The sequence below is a fragment of the Capricornis sumatraensis genome, chromosome 21 (assembly GCF_032405125.1).
Source record: "Capricornis sumatraensis isolate serow.1 chromosome 21, serow.2, whole genome shotgun sequence".
In the NCBI taxonomy this organism is placed as follows: domain Eukaryota; kingdom Metazoa; phylum Chordata; class Mammalia; order Artiodactyla; family Bovidae; genus Capricornis; species Capricornis sumatraensis.
In genome coordinates, this window is record NC_091089.1 from 10,093,341 (window position 1) to 10,108,609 (window position 15,269).

Consider the following 15,269-nt stretch of genomic DNA (forward strand, 5'->3'; position numbering starts at 1 on the left):
CTTAGCAGCAGCAGCAGCAGTGGAATGCTAACATCAGGAGAAAGGAGAGTTCTCGGGCCTCACGTGGACTTCCCAGGTGTCTGTTCTAAATGAATCAGGATTGTTCTTCGCACATGAGGATGAGTATCTGATGGATGAGCTCAGTGCGGAGAGAAGATGGAATAGATGTGGTGTGCTGTGCTCTCGGACCATCTGCGTCACACAAAGCAAGAAACGTACTGAGTCTGGTTGATACGTTTTCTGGTCTCTGTGGCGAGAAACCCAGGAAAGACGGTCTGCTAACACAGAAAGAGCAAACTCGGCTCCCTTTACAAGCTTACGCGCTTAAAGCCGGTCTCATCATCTTCGGGTGTGTCTGACGACTCAGAACCCTATCCTTGTTGAGATCTGGGAAGGAAATGCAGATACATCGGGTAATAATAAAAAGCTAATTAAAGTGGTAGAATCTCCTAACATTAAGAAAAATCGTGAGAACGGAGCCTTCTGTTCTAGATAAATATCCTTCTAGGGGCACTGTTAGCCCGGTTCTCTGGGTGAGCCTCAGAGCAGGGCAGGGCGGAGAGGGCCCCACCGCCCCTGCCAGCCTGCACATCTCCTGGCCTCCAGAATTTCGCACTCCCTCTCCTCCCTCTCCGGGTCCAGAAACCCCGTCTCCTCTCTCTGCTCCTTCAGGCCTGAGGGTGGCGGGTTGCCTTGCTCCCGCCTGTCGCTCACACGTCCTCATCGGCTCAGTACCTGGATCCACAGCTCATCCAAACCTCAGCTGAACGTGTCTTCTCTTTCCTGTCGGACCATGAAGATGCTGTGAGGAAAGGGAAGCTGGGTGTTGGAGGGAAGATGGAGCCACCAGAGGCGAGGTCAGGAGTGGGGTCTGGGGAACTGGCCCCGCGTGACCAGCTGTAACTGACTTTGAGAGACTACTGGTGTCTGGGTTTGTTGATTCCCTTCTCTGCACGGTCTGTATGGCAGCAGTGGTATAATATGGCTTTTTGAGTCTGAAATCAGTGTGTATCAATTAAATTCATACATGTTAAATGCATCGTCCCTGGTGGCTCAGTAGTAAAGTGTCTGCCTGCCAATGTAGGAGATGTCGGTTTGATCCCTGGGATGGGAAGATGCCCTGGAGAAGGAGTTGGCAGCCCACTCCAGTATTCTTACCTAGAGAATCCCATGGACAGAGGAGCCTGGTGGGCTCCCGTCCATAGGGCCACAGAGTCAGGCATGACTTAGTGACTAGACAATAACAAGTCTGTCATCCTAGCAAGAAACAGATGCCATGAGGGCCCTCCTCCAGTAGGGCCACCACAGGGGCAGTCAATGAAGACTTCCCTAAGGAGGTGGCCTTTTTACATGGTGCTTGTATGACAGGGTTAGGATACACTGACCTGATACTGGAAACTTCACTTAAAATTTTACAGTTTGCTTCCTTATCTCACCATTGACTTGCTGGATGATAATTCATAGTTCTTATAGGAGGAGAGACTAGCATTCATGAGCAAAAACCAGTTGGAAGTCCTAATGTTAAGACCATGTTACTGGCCTTGGTTTTACCTTGTTACTTAAAAAAAAAAAAAAAATTAGAAATATCTGAAAGAGAGCAATGTGAGAGCACACTTTGTTCACATTACTTGTGGCCTGAAGGCTAAGGTTGGAGTTGTGAAGATAGAAGCGTCTTTGCCCACGCACACAGGTTTCGACCCTGGAATCTTGGTGTAAAACTTCAGTCATTTAAGTAACATTTGCCAAGCAGCTACTAAAACAGTTCAAGACTCCACAGGGAAGACAAAGTAGTGGAAACCACGGTCCCTGCGTTTCTGTGGTCCACAAGCTGCTTTGGGACACTCATTAGACAGGGACAGGCAGCAGCAGACACCCAGTGCAGGGTCTGTGCAGGCAGTGTGGTCTGGGAGAAAAGCAGGACGCCAGCGTGGCCCATGGGCTTGGTTCCAGGGCTGTACACGTCAGTCCAGCCATCACAGTGACCCCTGCTCCAGACTGTGCAGACCTGCCATGCCCTCAACGGAAACAGCCCTGAGTTCAAATCCAACCCTACTATCCCTTTTTGAGCCTTATTTTCTTGCACAGACAGGACACACTTTCCTAAGGTTTTTTTTTGGGGGGGGTCATGCTGCATGGCATGTGCAATCTTAGTCCCCCAACCAGGGATTGAACCCCAACCCTTGCCCCCTGTAGTGGAAGCACAGAGTCTTAACCACTGGACCACGGGGGAAGTCCCTTTCCTAAGGCATTTTGAGGGTTAAACAAAACAACAGGTAGCACAATGGGAAAAGTGCCTGCAATGCAGGAGACCCAGGTTAGATCCCTGGGTCGGGACAATCCCCTGGAGGAGGAAATGGCAACCCACTCCAGTATTCTTGCCTGGAAAATTCTATGGACAGAGGAGCCTGGCAGGGGTCATGGGACTGCAAAGAGTTGGACATGACTGAACACACACACATACTTTCAAACAAAACAACATACAGGAAGCCACTTGGGGTGGTAGGTGCCTAATAAATGTTAGTTTTTCCCCTTCTTTCTACACTGAATGTGTCCACACTCTTGTCTGACTTCCTATTCAGTGTCTATACTTTCTCCATCATCGCTGTGTGCCGTCCTCATTATGACAGGCTTTGAATATTGTTCTCATTCAGTCATCTTGAAGATTTCATCATCTCCTCTACAAAGAGTTTCTAGTCTAATTGGAACTGAAATGGTGAATTTTTCTTACTTCAGTCATGTCTTTACAGTTGATAACTGATGCTATTTAATACTTATCACAAAAATAATATACCTCAATCTGAGCTGAATTTATGCTTAATAAATGCTGTTTGATTTTGGCAACAATGAGTATGGGAAGAAAAGAGAGAAATAATTAATGATTTTCTCAACATTCATTTGAATTCTGCCCCTAGGCACTGTTGATGAAAACAAAACAAAAAACAGAAATCAACTCTGTGGCTTAAAAACTTCCTGGAATAGACCTGTTCACTCCACTCAACAGAGACTCTATTTCAGTTCTTCCTAAACTTCCCCTCCGGTGCGTTGCGCTCAGTCGTGTCTGACTCTGTGCGACCCCATGGACTGCAGCCCGCCAGCCTCCAGGCAAGAACACTGGAGTGGGTTGCTGTGTCCTCCTCCAGGGGATCAGGGACTATTATTTTCTTGACTTTTTCTCTGGGAGGTATTTGTACTTGCTAATGAATTTCTTTAATTTGCTTTAAGATTACATAAAATGATTAAACATAACGTGTAGTTTTTCATCTTCAATGATCAAAAAAAGGCAAATTTTAAAAGTTCATGCCACCATGTTTCTGATATAAATTGTCAATTTGCATCACACTAATTTACATCCCCACCTAGAGGGTATTAAAATACTTTTTATCCTAATGTTAGATAGATCTGGATTATTAGATTAAAAAATTCTGCCAACTTGAAGGATAAAAAATTGCATCTTGTTTAATTTCTTTTTGCTACAATTAAGTGTTTAACTTTTGTAGTCAAGTGTTTGTGGTTTCTGGTTTTGTGTCTTGAAATAAGTCCTTCTTTATCACATTATTAAAATATTTTCGTACAAGTTGTTTTCACATTTTCATAAATTTCCTCTACTATCTTCAGCTTTTTAATTCATTGTAAATCTCTCTCGGTTCCTGCCCTGAGGATCCTGTGTTGTGCGATGGTTGATCGTGTTAGCTCTGACGGAAGAGGACACGGGTTTGAGTTCTCACTCTGTCCCTTGACTCTTCTGTCCCTCAAGTGTATAATGGCAGTTGTAATAGTTTCTGTCAATAGGATCATGTGCTAAATGTGTTAATTCATGATAGCACAGTCTCATAGTGTATTACATTCGTGTGTGTGTCACACAGGATTACCACTGAGAGCAGGGTATACTGTGGTACACACACACGCAGCCCACCAGTTCAGTCTTCACAGCCGGCTGCTGGGGAGAAGCAAAGCGTTTTCAGTAACACCTCTCATTGATCCTTTGTTATGAGGTTCATGAGTCTCAGTGTGAGTATTTTTCCGAAGGCGTCATGAGGTTTTTTTTTTCAATCAAGGAACAAAGGTGTCTAATTTCTGGGAAATACTTCTGAATTATTATTATAATTTTTGTTGATTATTTCCCTCCCACCATTTTTCTCTGCCCTCTCTCCCACCTTTGTTCTTTTTCTAACCTTCTATTATGTATACGTTCTAGGGCTGTTCTAACAATTTTCCAGTCTTTTCCATCTTCACTCTCTTTTTTGCTGCTTTATTTTGTGGATTTGAGGTTTACTTTACCTTCCAAGCTTACTAAATTATAAAAAAGATTCTGCTACTCTAATTTTAATTGGAAAAACCTTTCTTTTCCCTTTGTCCTTCCCTGCTTTGTTCTCCTTTCTTTAATATACATTCATATATTTTGTTATTTATAATGACACTTTCACCCCCAAAATGATGGACCTTTTTGGCTTATTTCATAAGTAGATATTTAATTTTTTTTTTTTTTTTCGATTCTCAGCCTTTTAATGCATTTAGCATCTGAGGGACGTAGACTTCTCTGAAGATTTTGGGAATCAAAACACTTGGATTCTAGAGGCTCGTGCTAATGGTTATCTCACAGACACTCCCTCTGTCTCTCCCTCTGTCTCTGAGAAGCGGCACATGGCTGTTCATTTCCTGACGGAGAACTCCCGGGACTTGGATGTTTCCGATGGATGCCCTTTATCTTTGGAATCCCTTCCTTCCCTCATTGGCAGAATCCAAATCTCTGGGCCTTCCACAACTCATCTCTTTAAAGATTAGAAAATTTTGAATGGAAAAATGCATGTTATTTAATTCTATGTAGTACCCTCCTCTAGTTATGAAAAACTGATGAGTTAGCAGCCACATTCTCATGCTGGGAAAAGAAAAATCAAACACAATATCCTTCTAATACTTCAATTTGCTTTAAAGATGGTTTAATTTGATTCATACAGAATTATGTTTTTTAATACCCATTTCATAAATTTTCTAGACCAAAAATAGTCTTCTGTTATTTTGGTTGATGTACCATTTATTTATTCCTGTTGTGTACATTTCATTTCTCTTGTATTCTAATTACCTACTGGGATCTAATTTTATACAGCTGTGATATTAATTTCCTATAACTGTAAAATTTAGTTGAACTCTGTCAGTGGACTGCATTTGAGTAGCTGTGGAATTTGTAAGCAATCTGTGGCAGCTAATAAAATGGTAAATATTAACATGGGATAAATCAAAGTTGAAATAGTAGAGAATATGTGAAAAAAGTTATTAATGGTGCTCAAAAAGAGGAATAGGACAATATTATAAAAATAAAAGTAGATATATTTAGTTTTTGAGCTATAAATTTTTCATTGCTATTTTCAAGAGTTTAGGTATAAATTTTTTAATATAATGTTAATATAAATTTGTTTAGTTGCTAAGTTGTGTCCAACTCTTTTATGACCCCATGAACTGTAGCTTGCCAGGCTCCTCTGTCCGTAGGATTTCTCAGGCAAGAATATTGGAGTGGGATGCCATTTCCTTCTCCATTAATATAAATGAGTTACATATTGATACACCTTTTTCCCATTTTGAATGTATTTATAGAAAGGTTTAGCAATCAAAGAACTATTAAGGATCATGAAGTAGGGTGTGCCCAGTTCAAGCTGAGATCTGCAGAACTAGTATCTGAAGCATTTTAACAAGTTTACTACCTAGTCACATTAATTGCCTGCAATGTAATTACAAGAATACATATCAGCTGATCATCCTTAAGATGACATCTTAAGGAGAAGATGGAGAATTTCATTTGCTGTAATTCTTCTCTAAAGATTTTAAACAAATGCACAGAAACAATTTTCCAAGAGAGTGAGGCTTTCCTATGTAGTATATGAGATTTATTATGAGAGTTATAAATTATAGATTTGATTTACAACAGAAATAGAAAAAACTGAATGTCACATACATTTACACAGGAGGAAGTTTGCAAAAAAAAAAAGACTAAATTGAGGGAGATAAGTTGATTGAAAATTTGATGCCAGGTTTTCATATAACGTGGTGCAGTTTTATTCTGCAGTGGATACAATGAGCTTGCATTTAGTCTGAGGACTCTGAGATGAGTTTGAGGATGTGTGTCCAGAAACCTGCTTAGCACTCAACACATCTGATTTCTCATCTCATCCTATGAAGAAATTTGCCTTGAACTTCTCCTTCTAGTAAGGATTAGGTTGATTTTTCAGAGATCTGGGAAACATTCCGATAACCACAAACAAAATTATGTCTTCTTAGGTTTTCTAAAAATACTTATTTGACAGCGTTGGGGTCTTAGTTGTGGGCCCTTAGTTCCCTGACTAGGGATCGAACCCACAGCCCCTCTACTGGAAGGTGGATTCTTAGTCACCAGACTACCAGGGATGTCTCTGTCTTCTTAGATTTGTAAACATTTTGTTTGTCTGCATAAGACCACAGTACCCAAACAGTCATGGCTTTCAGACTCTGTATCTCATTATTAGGAATCAGGCCCTCCTGATGCTCATGATGAAAGATAAAGTTCTAGATGGTGAGTTGTAGCAGGTGAGATGGAAGCATGGAGAGGGCACACCCTGGGGAGTCGGTTACATCTTATGAAGCCAACTGGATATTTTTTTCTAATGGATGAGGAAGAGTTTTGAATGATTTAAAGATGAGTGATTGGATCAGAGTTGCTGGCTTACTCAATGAGACTACAGAGGAGCTGTTGGCAATCCTTTCCCATCACACAACTGAGAGATAAAATTCAGCCCCAGAGAGAACAATTTCTCAGAGAAGGTGTTTCAAAGGTAGAAAGAAGCCTCTGATTTTATGTACATTTCCTTAGGTTTACTTATCACTCTTCCTTATTATCTCCAGCTCATCAGCATTCCTCCAAGTCCAATAACAGAGATGAAAACCGCTGGTATCAACTTGCACAGGAATGAGGCCAAAATGAGTGGGTGTAGTGAGAAGTGAGGATGTTTATTCTTGCTGAGAAAGACTTATGAGTACCTCTCAGTGTAATTATATTCAATATTTTAAGTTTCCTCATGTAGTCAATAAACTGCGAGGATTTCAGAACCTGGAAATCTGAAGCCTAGAGTTTCTGGTTAGTAGTGCTTCCTGGTAGGTCGATATTGCAGTGATTTCTCTGGTTGCTTTGAGAATAGCCAGATAAATAGAGAATAGGAGATCTGTGATTCATGAAAATGGAGTTAGGGAGTATAGAGCAAAGGAGGTGATGTGGACATTTCTTTTATGAAAAAGTACTGCCAAAATTCCAAAGTACTTTTCCAGGCAGGCTGAAAAATTGTTGGTATGCATTTTACCATCAGTGTACCCAGCAGACAGCAATGAAAGCCGTCTTAATCCCCAGTTAGTTTTTAATTAAAAAAATTAATTTTATTGTGTTTTTTGGCTGTGTTGAGTCTCTGTTGCTGTGCAGGTTTTCTCTGTTTAGGGTGAGCGGGGGCTACTCCCTCGTCGCGGGCCACAGGCTCCTCCTGTGATACTCGTTGCAGGGCACCGGCCCCCGGGCGGACGGTCTTCAGTAGCTGTGGCTCCGAGGCTCGGTAGCTGTGGTGCATGGGCTCAGTTGCCCCGGAACTTGGGATCTTCCCTGACCAAGGAGCAAACCAACGTCCCCTGCACTGGCAGGTGGATTCCCAACCGCTGGACCACCAGGCAAGCCCTTTTAATTTTTAATTAGTTATCTTTATGTTAGCTCTGTGAGAGATTGAAATGTATTTTCGTCAGTTATTTTTTTTAACAGTAGTACTCATGTCAAAAGGCTGAACGGTTTGTGGAATTATTGCCATTGTATAATGTCACATTGCCTGTAGTCATATCACTGAAAACAGGCTAGGCCAGGGAAGGGTTGGGAGCACAGCCACTGAGGCTGGTACTGGCCTCACCGGGTGACCTCGGGTCGGATACGATTGGACATTAAGTAGCTGAGTGCTCGGGTCATGATATTACTGCTCATTAATATGGAGCGCTAACTGTGTCCCAGGAAGTGGCAGAGGTTTCACTTGCATTGATTGACTTAATCCACCTGGTAGCCCTGCAGGACTGGCCCTCTTGCCCTCTCTCCTGGGCACAAAGACACCAAGGTTGTAGTCCAGGCTGCTGGCTCTAAACACTTCAGTGACCCCAGAAAGTTGTCTACCCTACAGTTAGCACAACAACCAGAGAAAGAGGCATGATTTTGAAAACAAAAACATATTTTAGAGGTAAGGGAGCAAGCAGGCCTCATGCCTTTTTTTTTCTTTTAATTCCCCTTAGTTATATTCATTTTCTAAAGAGCACAGGATAATCTGAATTACTTATATTTCATATTTCTTGATAATAAGAATATGGAGATTCACTGTTTTTTTCCCCCAAAAGTCTATATTTCTTTATGTTTTACTTCAATTTTATAATTGTGAAACTCAGAAATGTTAGTTTTTATCTTTTTCTTTTTTAATATTTAACAATCACTTACTAAAATAGCCTCAGTGGTAGAGAATCTGCCTGCCATGCAATCGAGATGCAGGTTGATTCCTGGGTCAGGAAGATCCCCTAGAGAAGGAAATGGTAACCTACTTCAGCGTCCTTGCCTGGAAAATCCCATGGACAGAGGAGCCTGACAGGCTATAGTCCATGGGGTTACAAAGAGTTGGACATGACTGAAGTGACTCAGTAGCAGTAGCAGCTTCTAGAAATAGGATGCTAAATCCTATAAAATTATCAGTAGCCCCTTTAGATTGATCTTAGATTATGTCCAAAATGGTGAATTGGCCATTGTTACCAAATTCACTCATTTTCACTACTGCTGTGGAACATAATATTTTAATGAAAACCATTTATGTTTACATAATTAATAATATTAACAGTATAAATTGATAAATCATGTAAAAATTAAAATTTGTAATTAAGTCTGAGACAGAACAGCTTTATGGTTGCTCAAGTCTTCATGCCTCTATATAAGCCTATTCTAATTCTTATCAACTTCAAAAAACTTCTAGTTCTGGGAAATTTGGCCAGTTCTTTAAGGAAACATACTAGTTTATATTATTTCCTATGTGATATATAAAAATAAATTGCAAAGACCTTGAAAAGAAGTGAAAAAATAAGCATTAAAGATCATTAGAAAGAAATTTAGGAAAATAGTTCAAATTGGGAGATTTTTCTAAGTACAAAAGCAATTGAAGTTAAAATAGAGGATCATTTGTCACTGTTTGACACCAAGTCTAAAAGGATGAAATTTTGAGTTTAACCCCCTGAAGCTGGACAGCATTCAGTTCTTTGAAGCCTCAATTTTAATGACTTTCCCAGGAAAGCATTCATTAGCTATCATTTATGTGTCAGAAAACATTTCAGCTGGGTTGATTCACTGAGGGGTCCTGATAGTGGTGGTGAGGGGCCTTGAAGTGGTCATAAAACTATTTTTGTTGAAAAATTTACAGGAAGTTACTTTTTTACCTAAGACAAGCTGCCCAATGTGAGAACATTGTCTACTTTCTTTGCTTTGGATGGATATATAAGTATAAATATATATGGGCTTCCCTAGTTTTGGTAGTGGCAAAGAATCTGACTGCCAGTGCAGAAGATTCAAGAGACATGGGTTCAATCCCTGGGTTGGAAAGATCCCCTGAAGGAGGGCATGGCAACCCACTCCAATATTCTTGCCTGGGAAATCCCATGGACAGAGGAGCCTGGTGGGTTACAGTCCATGTGGCCACAAAGAGTCAGACAAGACTGAGCAACTGAGCCCATACACACATAAATATATATTTGTGTGTATATATATATATATATATATATATATTTATTTCAGGCTAGTAATACTGTCATCTGACGATTGCAACTTTGGGTCTTAAGTCATGTGTATTTTTAAAACAGCATATTTTTTTGATAGACAACTCTTTCCAAACATGAATCCAATGAAATGATAATGAAAGAATCAATGAAGATGCGTGTAGCAACTAAGACAAAGAACAGGTATCTCGTGGGAGCTGGGAACACGGAATCATAGACAAGGGACCAGGAGGATGCTGAACAAAGAGAAAGGAGAGCATTTCCGTTTGACACCTTGAATTCCATGCAGTATTGTATGAGTTCGGCCACAGCAAATAGGCCCTCCTGTTTCCTTCCATCAGGAGGAGATTAGAAATTGTCATTCTTAGAAAGAAAATGAAGCCGAGAAGTTCAGCTGCGTAAGAAACATATTCCTCTCAGCCTGGGAGATGGGAGCTGGGACCTTGAGAACTGCTGCTTTGGGCAGAGCAGCAGCCTTTCTTTGGTTTACACCTCGAGCAGAGTTACGGGACAGCAGTGAAAATGGTTTTGGCAGGCTTAGAAACACGACTGAGATGGCAGAGTACCACACCTTTTAGAAACTCTGAGGAGAAACTGGATGGGGCACATAGGAACGTTAAATAATTCGGGGTGTGATAGACTTGAGTTCAGCATCCTGGCTGTAAGTGAAGCCTGAGGTTCCTCTCGTCTGTGGGATGAGAAGGGGCCTAGAAACCCCCCAGAGCCTTGAAGCAGAAGTGAGACAGTAACTAAACCAGCACAGGGGGCGGATCCCCGCATGGCGCGCTACTGCCTTCATTTCTGCTTCCCTTTTATTTGCAATGCGTTTCTAGATATTGTTGGATTGACTAAACTAGGCTCTGATACACTGAGGAGATAATTTTTTTTTTCTAAAAATGGAGGAGGGAAAAGTGAGTTGCTTTGGGGGTTCTTGTTTGGAAAAGCCTGACAGCTGGAGGTCAGATGGCTGCAAGTTCTCTGTCACCTACAGACAAAGAATGAGAGGCTTTAAAAACGAAGAAAACGAAAAAAAAAAAAAATGAAGAAAACGTTCATGCCTCTTCATCTTGGCATTGGTTGCTGAAACAGGAGAGCGTGGCCAGGAGACAAAAGCTTGTCTGGTACTGAGAAGGGGTGTTTCAACACTGAACACAGGATTCTTGCTTGATTTCCTGTCCTCCTGGACTTGCTGTTTCGGTGAGCAGCACCCATCAACGTGACAGCCCGGGTCAGCGAGCTGCGGCCGGTCTGGTCTGAGGGCTCTGCCACCATCAGCCACTGAGTCCTGCAGTTTCTTCCTCCCCGAAGCCTCGTGAATCCACGTGCTTTCTTCGTGCTCACTCCCTTCACCCTAAATTTCCCACCAGGTTTATGGCTGCAGCCGCCCAGCTGGTCTTCCTGACAGCAGTGTCTCCCTTCTTGGATCTGTTCTTTGTGGGGGTGACTGTGAGCATCGGGGCATCCCTCCCCTCCACACTGGTCCAGGATAAAGGCAGACTCGCCTGCACAGCACCTATGTATGCAGGGTCCTCAGTGCTGGTGACACGGGTGTGATTAGAGGATTCTTTACTCAACCCCCACGTGCAAAATCCATCAGTTCCACCCCTTTCCAGTAAAACTCCTTGTAAAAAACATTGTTTCATTTATAAATAAGCTCTAGACTTCCTCTAGGGCTTCCTTTTCAGGGAGGGGGATGTATTTCCCTTTTATTGATTTATTTAAATTAATTTTTACAGGCGTGTAGTTGGGATGAGGCTGGGAGAGCAGGCGTGGAGGTGGAGATTGGGATAAGTTGAAGCTGGAGAAGTGAGCGTGGCTCAAATTGCGTGAATATATGTGGAACCCAAGGCTTTCTTTTAACCAGACTGTTAACCCTCAGACTCTCTCATATATAACATATGTTTATAAACACGTCGGAACTTCCCCTGATGACTCTTTGATTTCAGCCGTACTCCACCCCACCTCGGCTCCCCCAGCCCCTTTTGAAAGGACACGCAGTTCCCCAGGAAGGCAGTTCCCTGCCCTGTGGCCTGGGCTCCTACCCCCCGTGGCAGTGTGCCCCCTCGCCCTCCTTTGCACCCACTCTTTCAAACTGGTTCCTGTTTTTCTTAAAGAATTCACGTAGGACGCCTCAGAGAGTTCTGCACACCATCTCGCCTGGCCTGATCCTGAGCCGCTACATGGCACTCTTACCCTCTCCTGTGTATCCAGCTCACCTCTTAACTCTTTGCCTTCGTATCTCCTCTGTGAGCTTATCCTGAATGTGAGGAAAGAAGGTCTATTTACCTTTGTGTCTGTGGAGCCTTGTGAAAGGCCAGGCTCACAGAGGGAACTCAGTAAATGTTAATGCATAAAACTGTGAGAAATGCTTGCAGCAGCTCTATGCAGAGAAGGTAGACTCATGTCTCATGGATCTCCTTGCACATGTTTGGTGGTCAGTAATTACTTTGTTGAATCAGAATAATTGAACGATATGGCCTGGTTCTGGCCAACTGGGAAATGATAATCCTTTTAAAAATGAGAATTTTAATAATAGTGTAAGACTATATATGATCGTCAAATGTATGCCATAGGTGTATAGGAGAATGAGGAAATGATTATTTTTAGCTGCCTCATAATATACTGATCTCAACAAATGTACCAGTTTAACAGGTTTTTCAGTCTAAACAGATGTGAGTTGAGTGGAAAAATGAGGAAAGTGAGAGTTTGCTGGTAGACAATCCTGCCTGAACCTCCCTCCCCTCTGCGTGTTTTGTGAGCAAAGGCAGGGAGGGCCCTTGTTCTGAAAGATGGAACAAGCATCTCCCTCTGGAGAAGAGGGGAGATTATGTCCCTCACAGTAAGGATGTCTCCCTCTGGGACAAAGTGTGGGCTGGATCATAAAATACGAGGGTTCCCTATGCTGTGATTCCTTTCCTGTAACACAACCTTCTTCATATGTGGGTGTCACCTGGCCCTCTCTGCACCTCCCTGTGAGAAATGGGACTCAGGAACCCGACAGAAATGCTGGTGCACTGGCTAATACTATTGCTCTGAGTAATAAAGCTTCCTGGGTCTCTGATCCAGGCATCCCTCCTCTTCTGCTGGCATCCATGAAACTGCGGCAGGCCGATTGGCTAGCTGGTACAGGGCGTGGAATCTTAGACCCTCACAGTTCTCGACAGTGTTAATACACAGTGATGCTTAATGCTTTTTTACCGTAAGGGTGGGCTTCCCTGGTGGCTTATATAGTAAAGAATCTGCCTGCAATGTGGGAGACCTGGGTTAGATCCCTGGGTTGGGAAGATCCCCTGGAGGAGGACATGGCAACCCACTCCAGTGCTCTTGCCTGGAGAATCCCAGGGACAGAGGAGCCTGGCAGGCTACAGTCCACGGGGTCACAAAGAGTTGGGCATGACTGGGCGACTAAGCAGAGCACGGCATAAGGGCAGTGACTCCCAGTTTCTGTTGGATTTTTACATTGACTTATTATTTAGTAAGACTTTGCTAAGCTTCAGTGAAATTCTTCCTTTTGTGAAATCATCATGGCTTTATGAAATAATTTCAAGATAGTGACCAGCAGCACAGTTTCAGAGAGAGAGCTGAATAACTCCTTGATATGTGAGAGAGAGAGAAAGAAAGAATATGGATATGTTGGAATTCTTACTGGAGAACAGAAAATTAGGTGAGTGGTTCTCTTACCACTCAAATGCATGGGGAAGAAATAATTATTAATGGAAATTAATTTCCAATAAAGGTAGTCCAGTCATCTAAGAAGAATTATCCAAACTGTTTCTTATAAGGCACATAGATTTTTGTTGCTGCTACTGCTTTGATGCGGGGAATCTCTTTTTTAGATATTTTTTTAAACAATAGCATGCTCTCAATGTAAAAATAAAATGGGGGATAAAAATCAGAGTGCTTATTTGATTTTCCCAGTGAAAAAAGAAACACTTGTTTTAGGACAAACACAAAGCAGAGAAAATGAATGATTCCTGCAGTTTTAGAATGAAGCTTTTATCTTGTTAGAGTCTTTGTTAAGAACAGCGAAAAGCAAGTTTAAATTCTGAATATGGAAAATTGTTCTCGAAGATTTTCTGCCCTTTAAAATTGCTCTGAGAGATGATTGCTACACCACAATAGGGAGCTTTAAAGATAGAAAATAAAGAGATTACAGGGTAAATAGCCTGCAAGCTGTGATGGTTAACATTCAGGGGATGAGTCACTGGTGAATGTATCACTTATCAGAGTTCTTTGGTGAGTATAGTTTCCTTTGTTTCCTTGACGGACAGTTAAACTGAACTGAGAAGATGCCGTCAATGTATTTTAGAATGTCCTGTTAACCACTGTCAGAATGTGGAGCGGACAGCAGAGAAACGTGGCCCATACAGGAAGCATGGTGCAGGGGCTGTGAGAAGCTGGTTGATAATCAGACAGCTCTGTCTATTGATAACTTTCAGTTACCGACTCGGTTCATTATTCTTAAGCATTTTAACCACTATGTGTCATTTTCACAGGATGGTTGACATGTGAGTTGATTGAAAAAATTTGATCCTATAATAAGTGAATGGTCGATGATAGTTATTGATATTCACAAACTTTTGAATGATTTTCCCTTTCGTTTAATAACAAAAGGTCCTGGCAGTGTTTATGTATTGCATCTGTATGTTTAAATTTAAATTTAAAGCACAGGCTTCCCTTGTGGCTCAGCTGATAAAGAATCCTCCTGCAATGCAGGAGACTTAGGTTCAATCCCTGGGTTGGGAAGATCCCCTGGAGAAGGGAAAGGCTACCCACTCTAGTATTCTTGCCTGGAGAATTCCATGGACTGAATAGTCCATGGGGTCACAAAGAGTCGGACATGACTGAGCAACTTTCAAAGTCAGCACAACTTTAAATCTCTTGAGTAGAAAGAGATATGGTATAAAAACAGTAATCAGTGTGTGTTCAGTGGCTTGATCGTATCTGACTCTTTGTGACCCCGTGGACTGTAGCCCACCAGGCTCCTCCATCCACTCCTGGTGGTACCGCCAGACACCTGGGTGTACTTTTTAAGAATATTTTTTGCTTCTGTAAATATAGGCAGACTTTCTCTGATACCAGTGCCAATGACAGTAAAACCGAAACTCTTGTATGTGTGCAAAATGTTTCTTTTTGGTCTCTTTTCACATTGTTTCACGAAGCCTGCCCGGTAGAGAACTACTTGTAGATGTCCTTGCGGTTGTGCCGCCATGTCTGGCAGCCTTGCGGGGGGGGGCGCCTGCAGGCTGGGTGGTCTTTGCTGAGTGTGAACTTGGCTGGGCCACAGCCCTGGTTTCGATCAAACACTAACTTAAGTGCTGCTCGGAGGAGTTTCATAGGTGTGATTAGAGTCCACAGGGAGCGAGATGATCCCAGACAATCTGGTGGAGCTGATTCCATCAGGCAAAAGACCAGCACCCAGGGTTTCAGTCCTGCCCGTTAACAGCAGCTTCACATTTGATAGTCAATAAAAAAGT

The 15,269-nt window shown here is 42.3% G+C and overlaps 1 protein-coding gene across 1 annotated transcript in view; it reads right to left on the bottom strand.

Annotated features, from left to right (window-relative positions):
• DOK6 (docking protein 6) overlaps nt 1–15,269 on the bottom strand; it is a 395,605-nt gene that overhangs the window by 1,008 nt on the left and 379,328 nt on the right. The gene's annotated exons all lie outside the window — the stretch shown is intronic.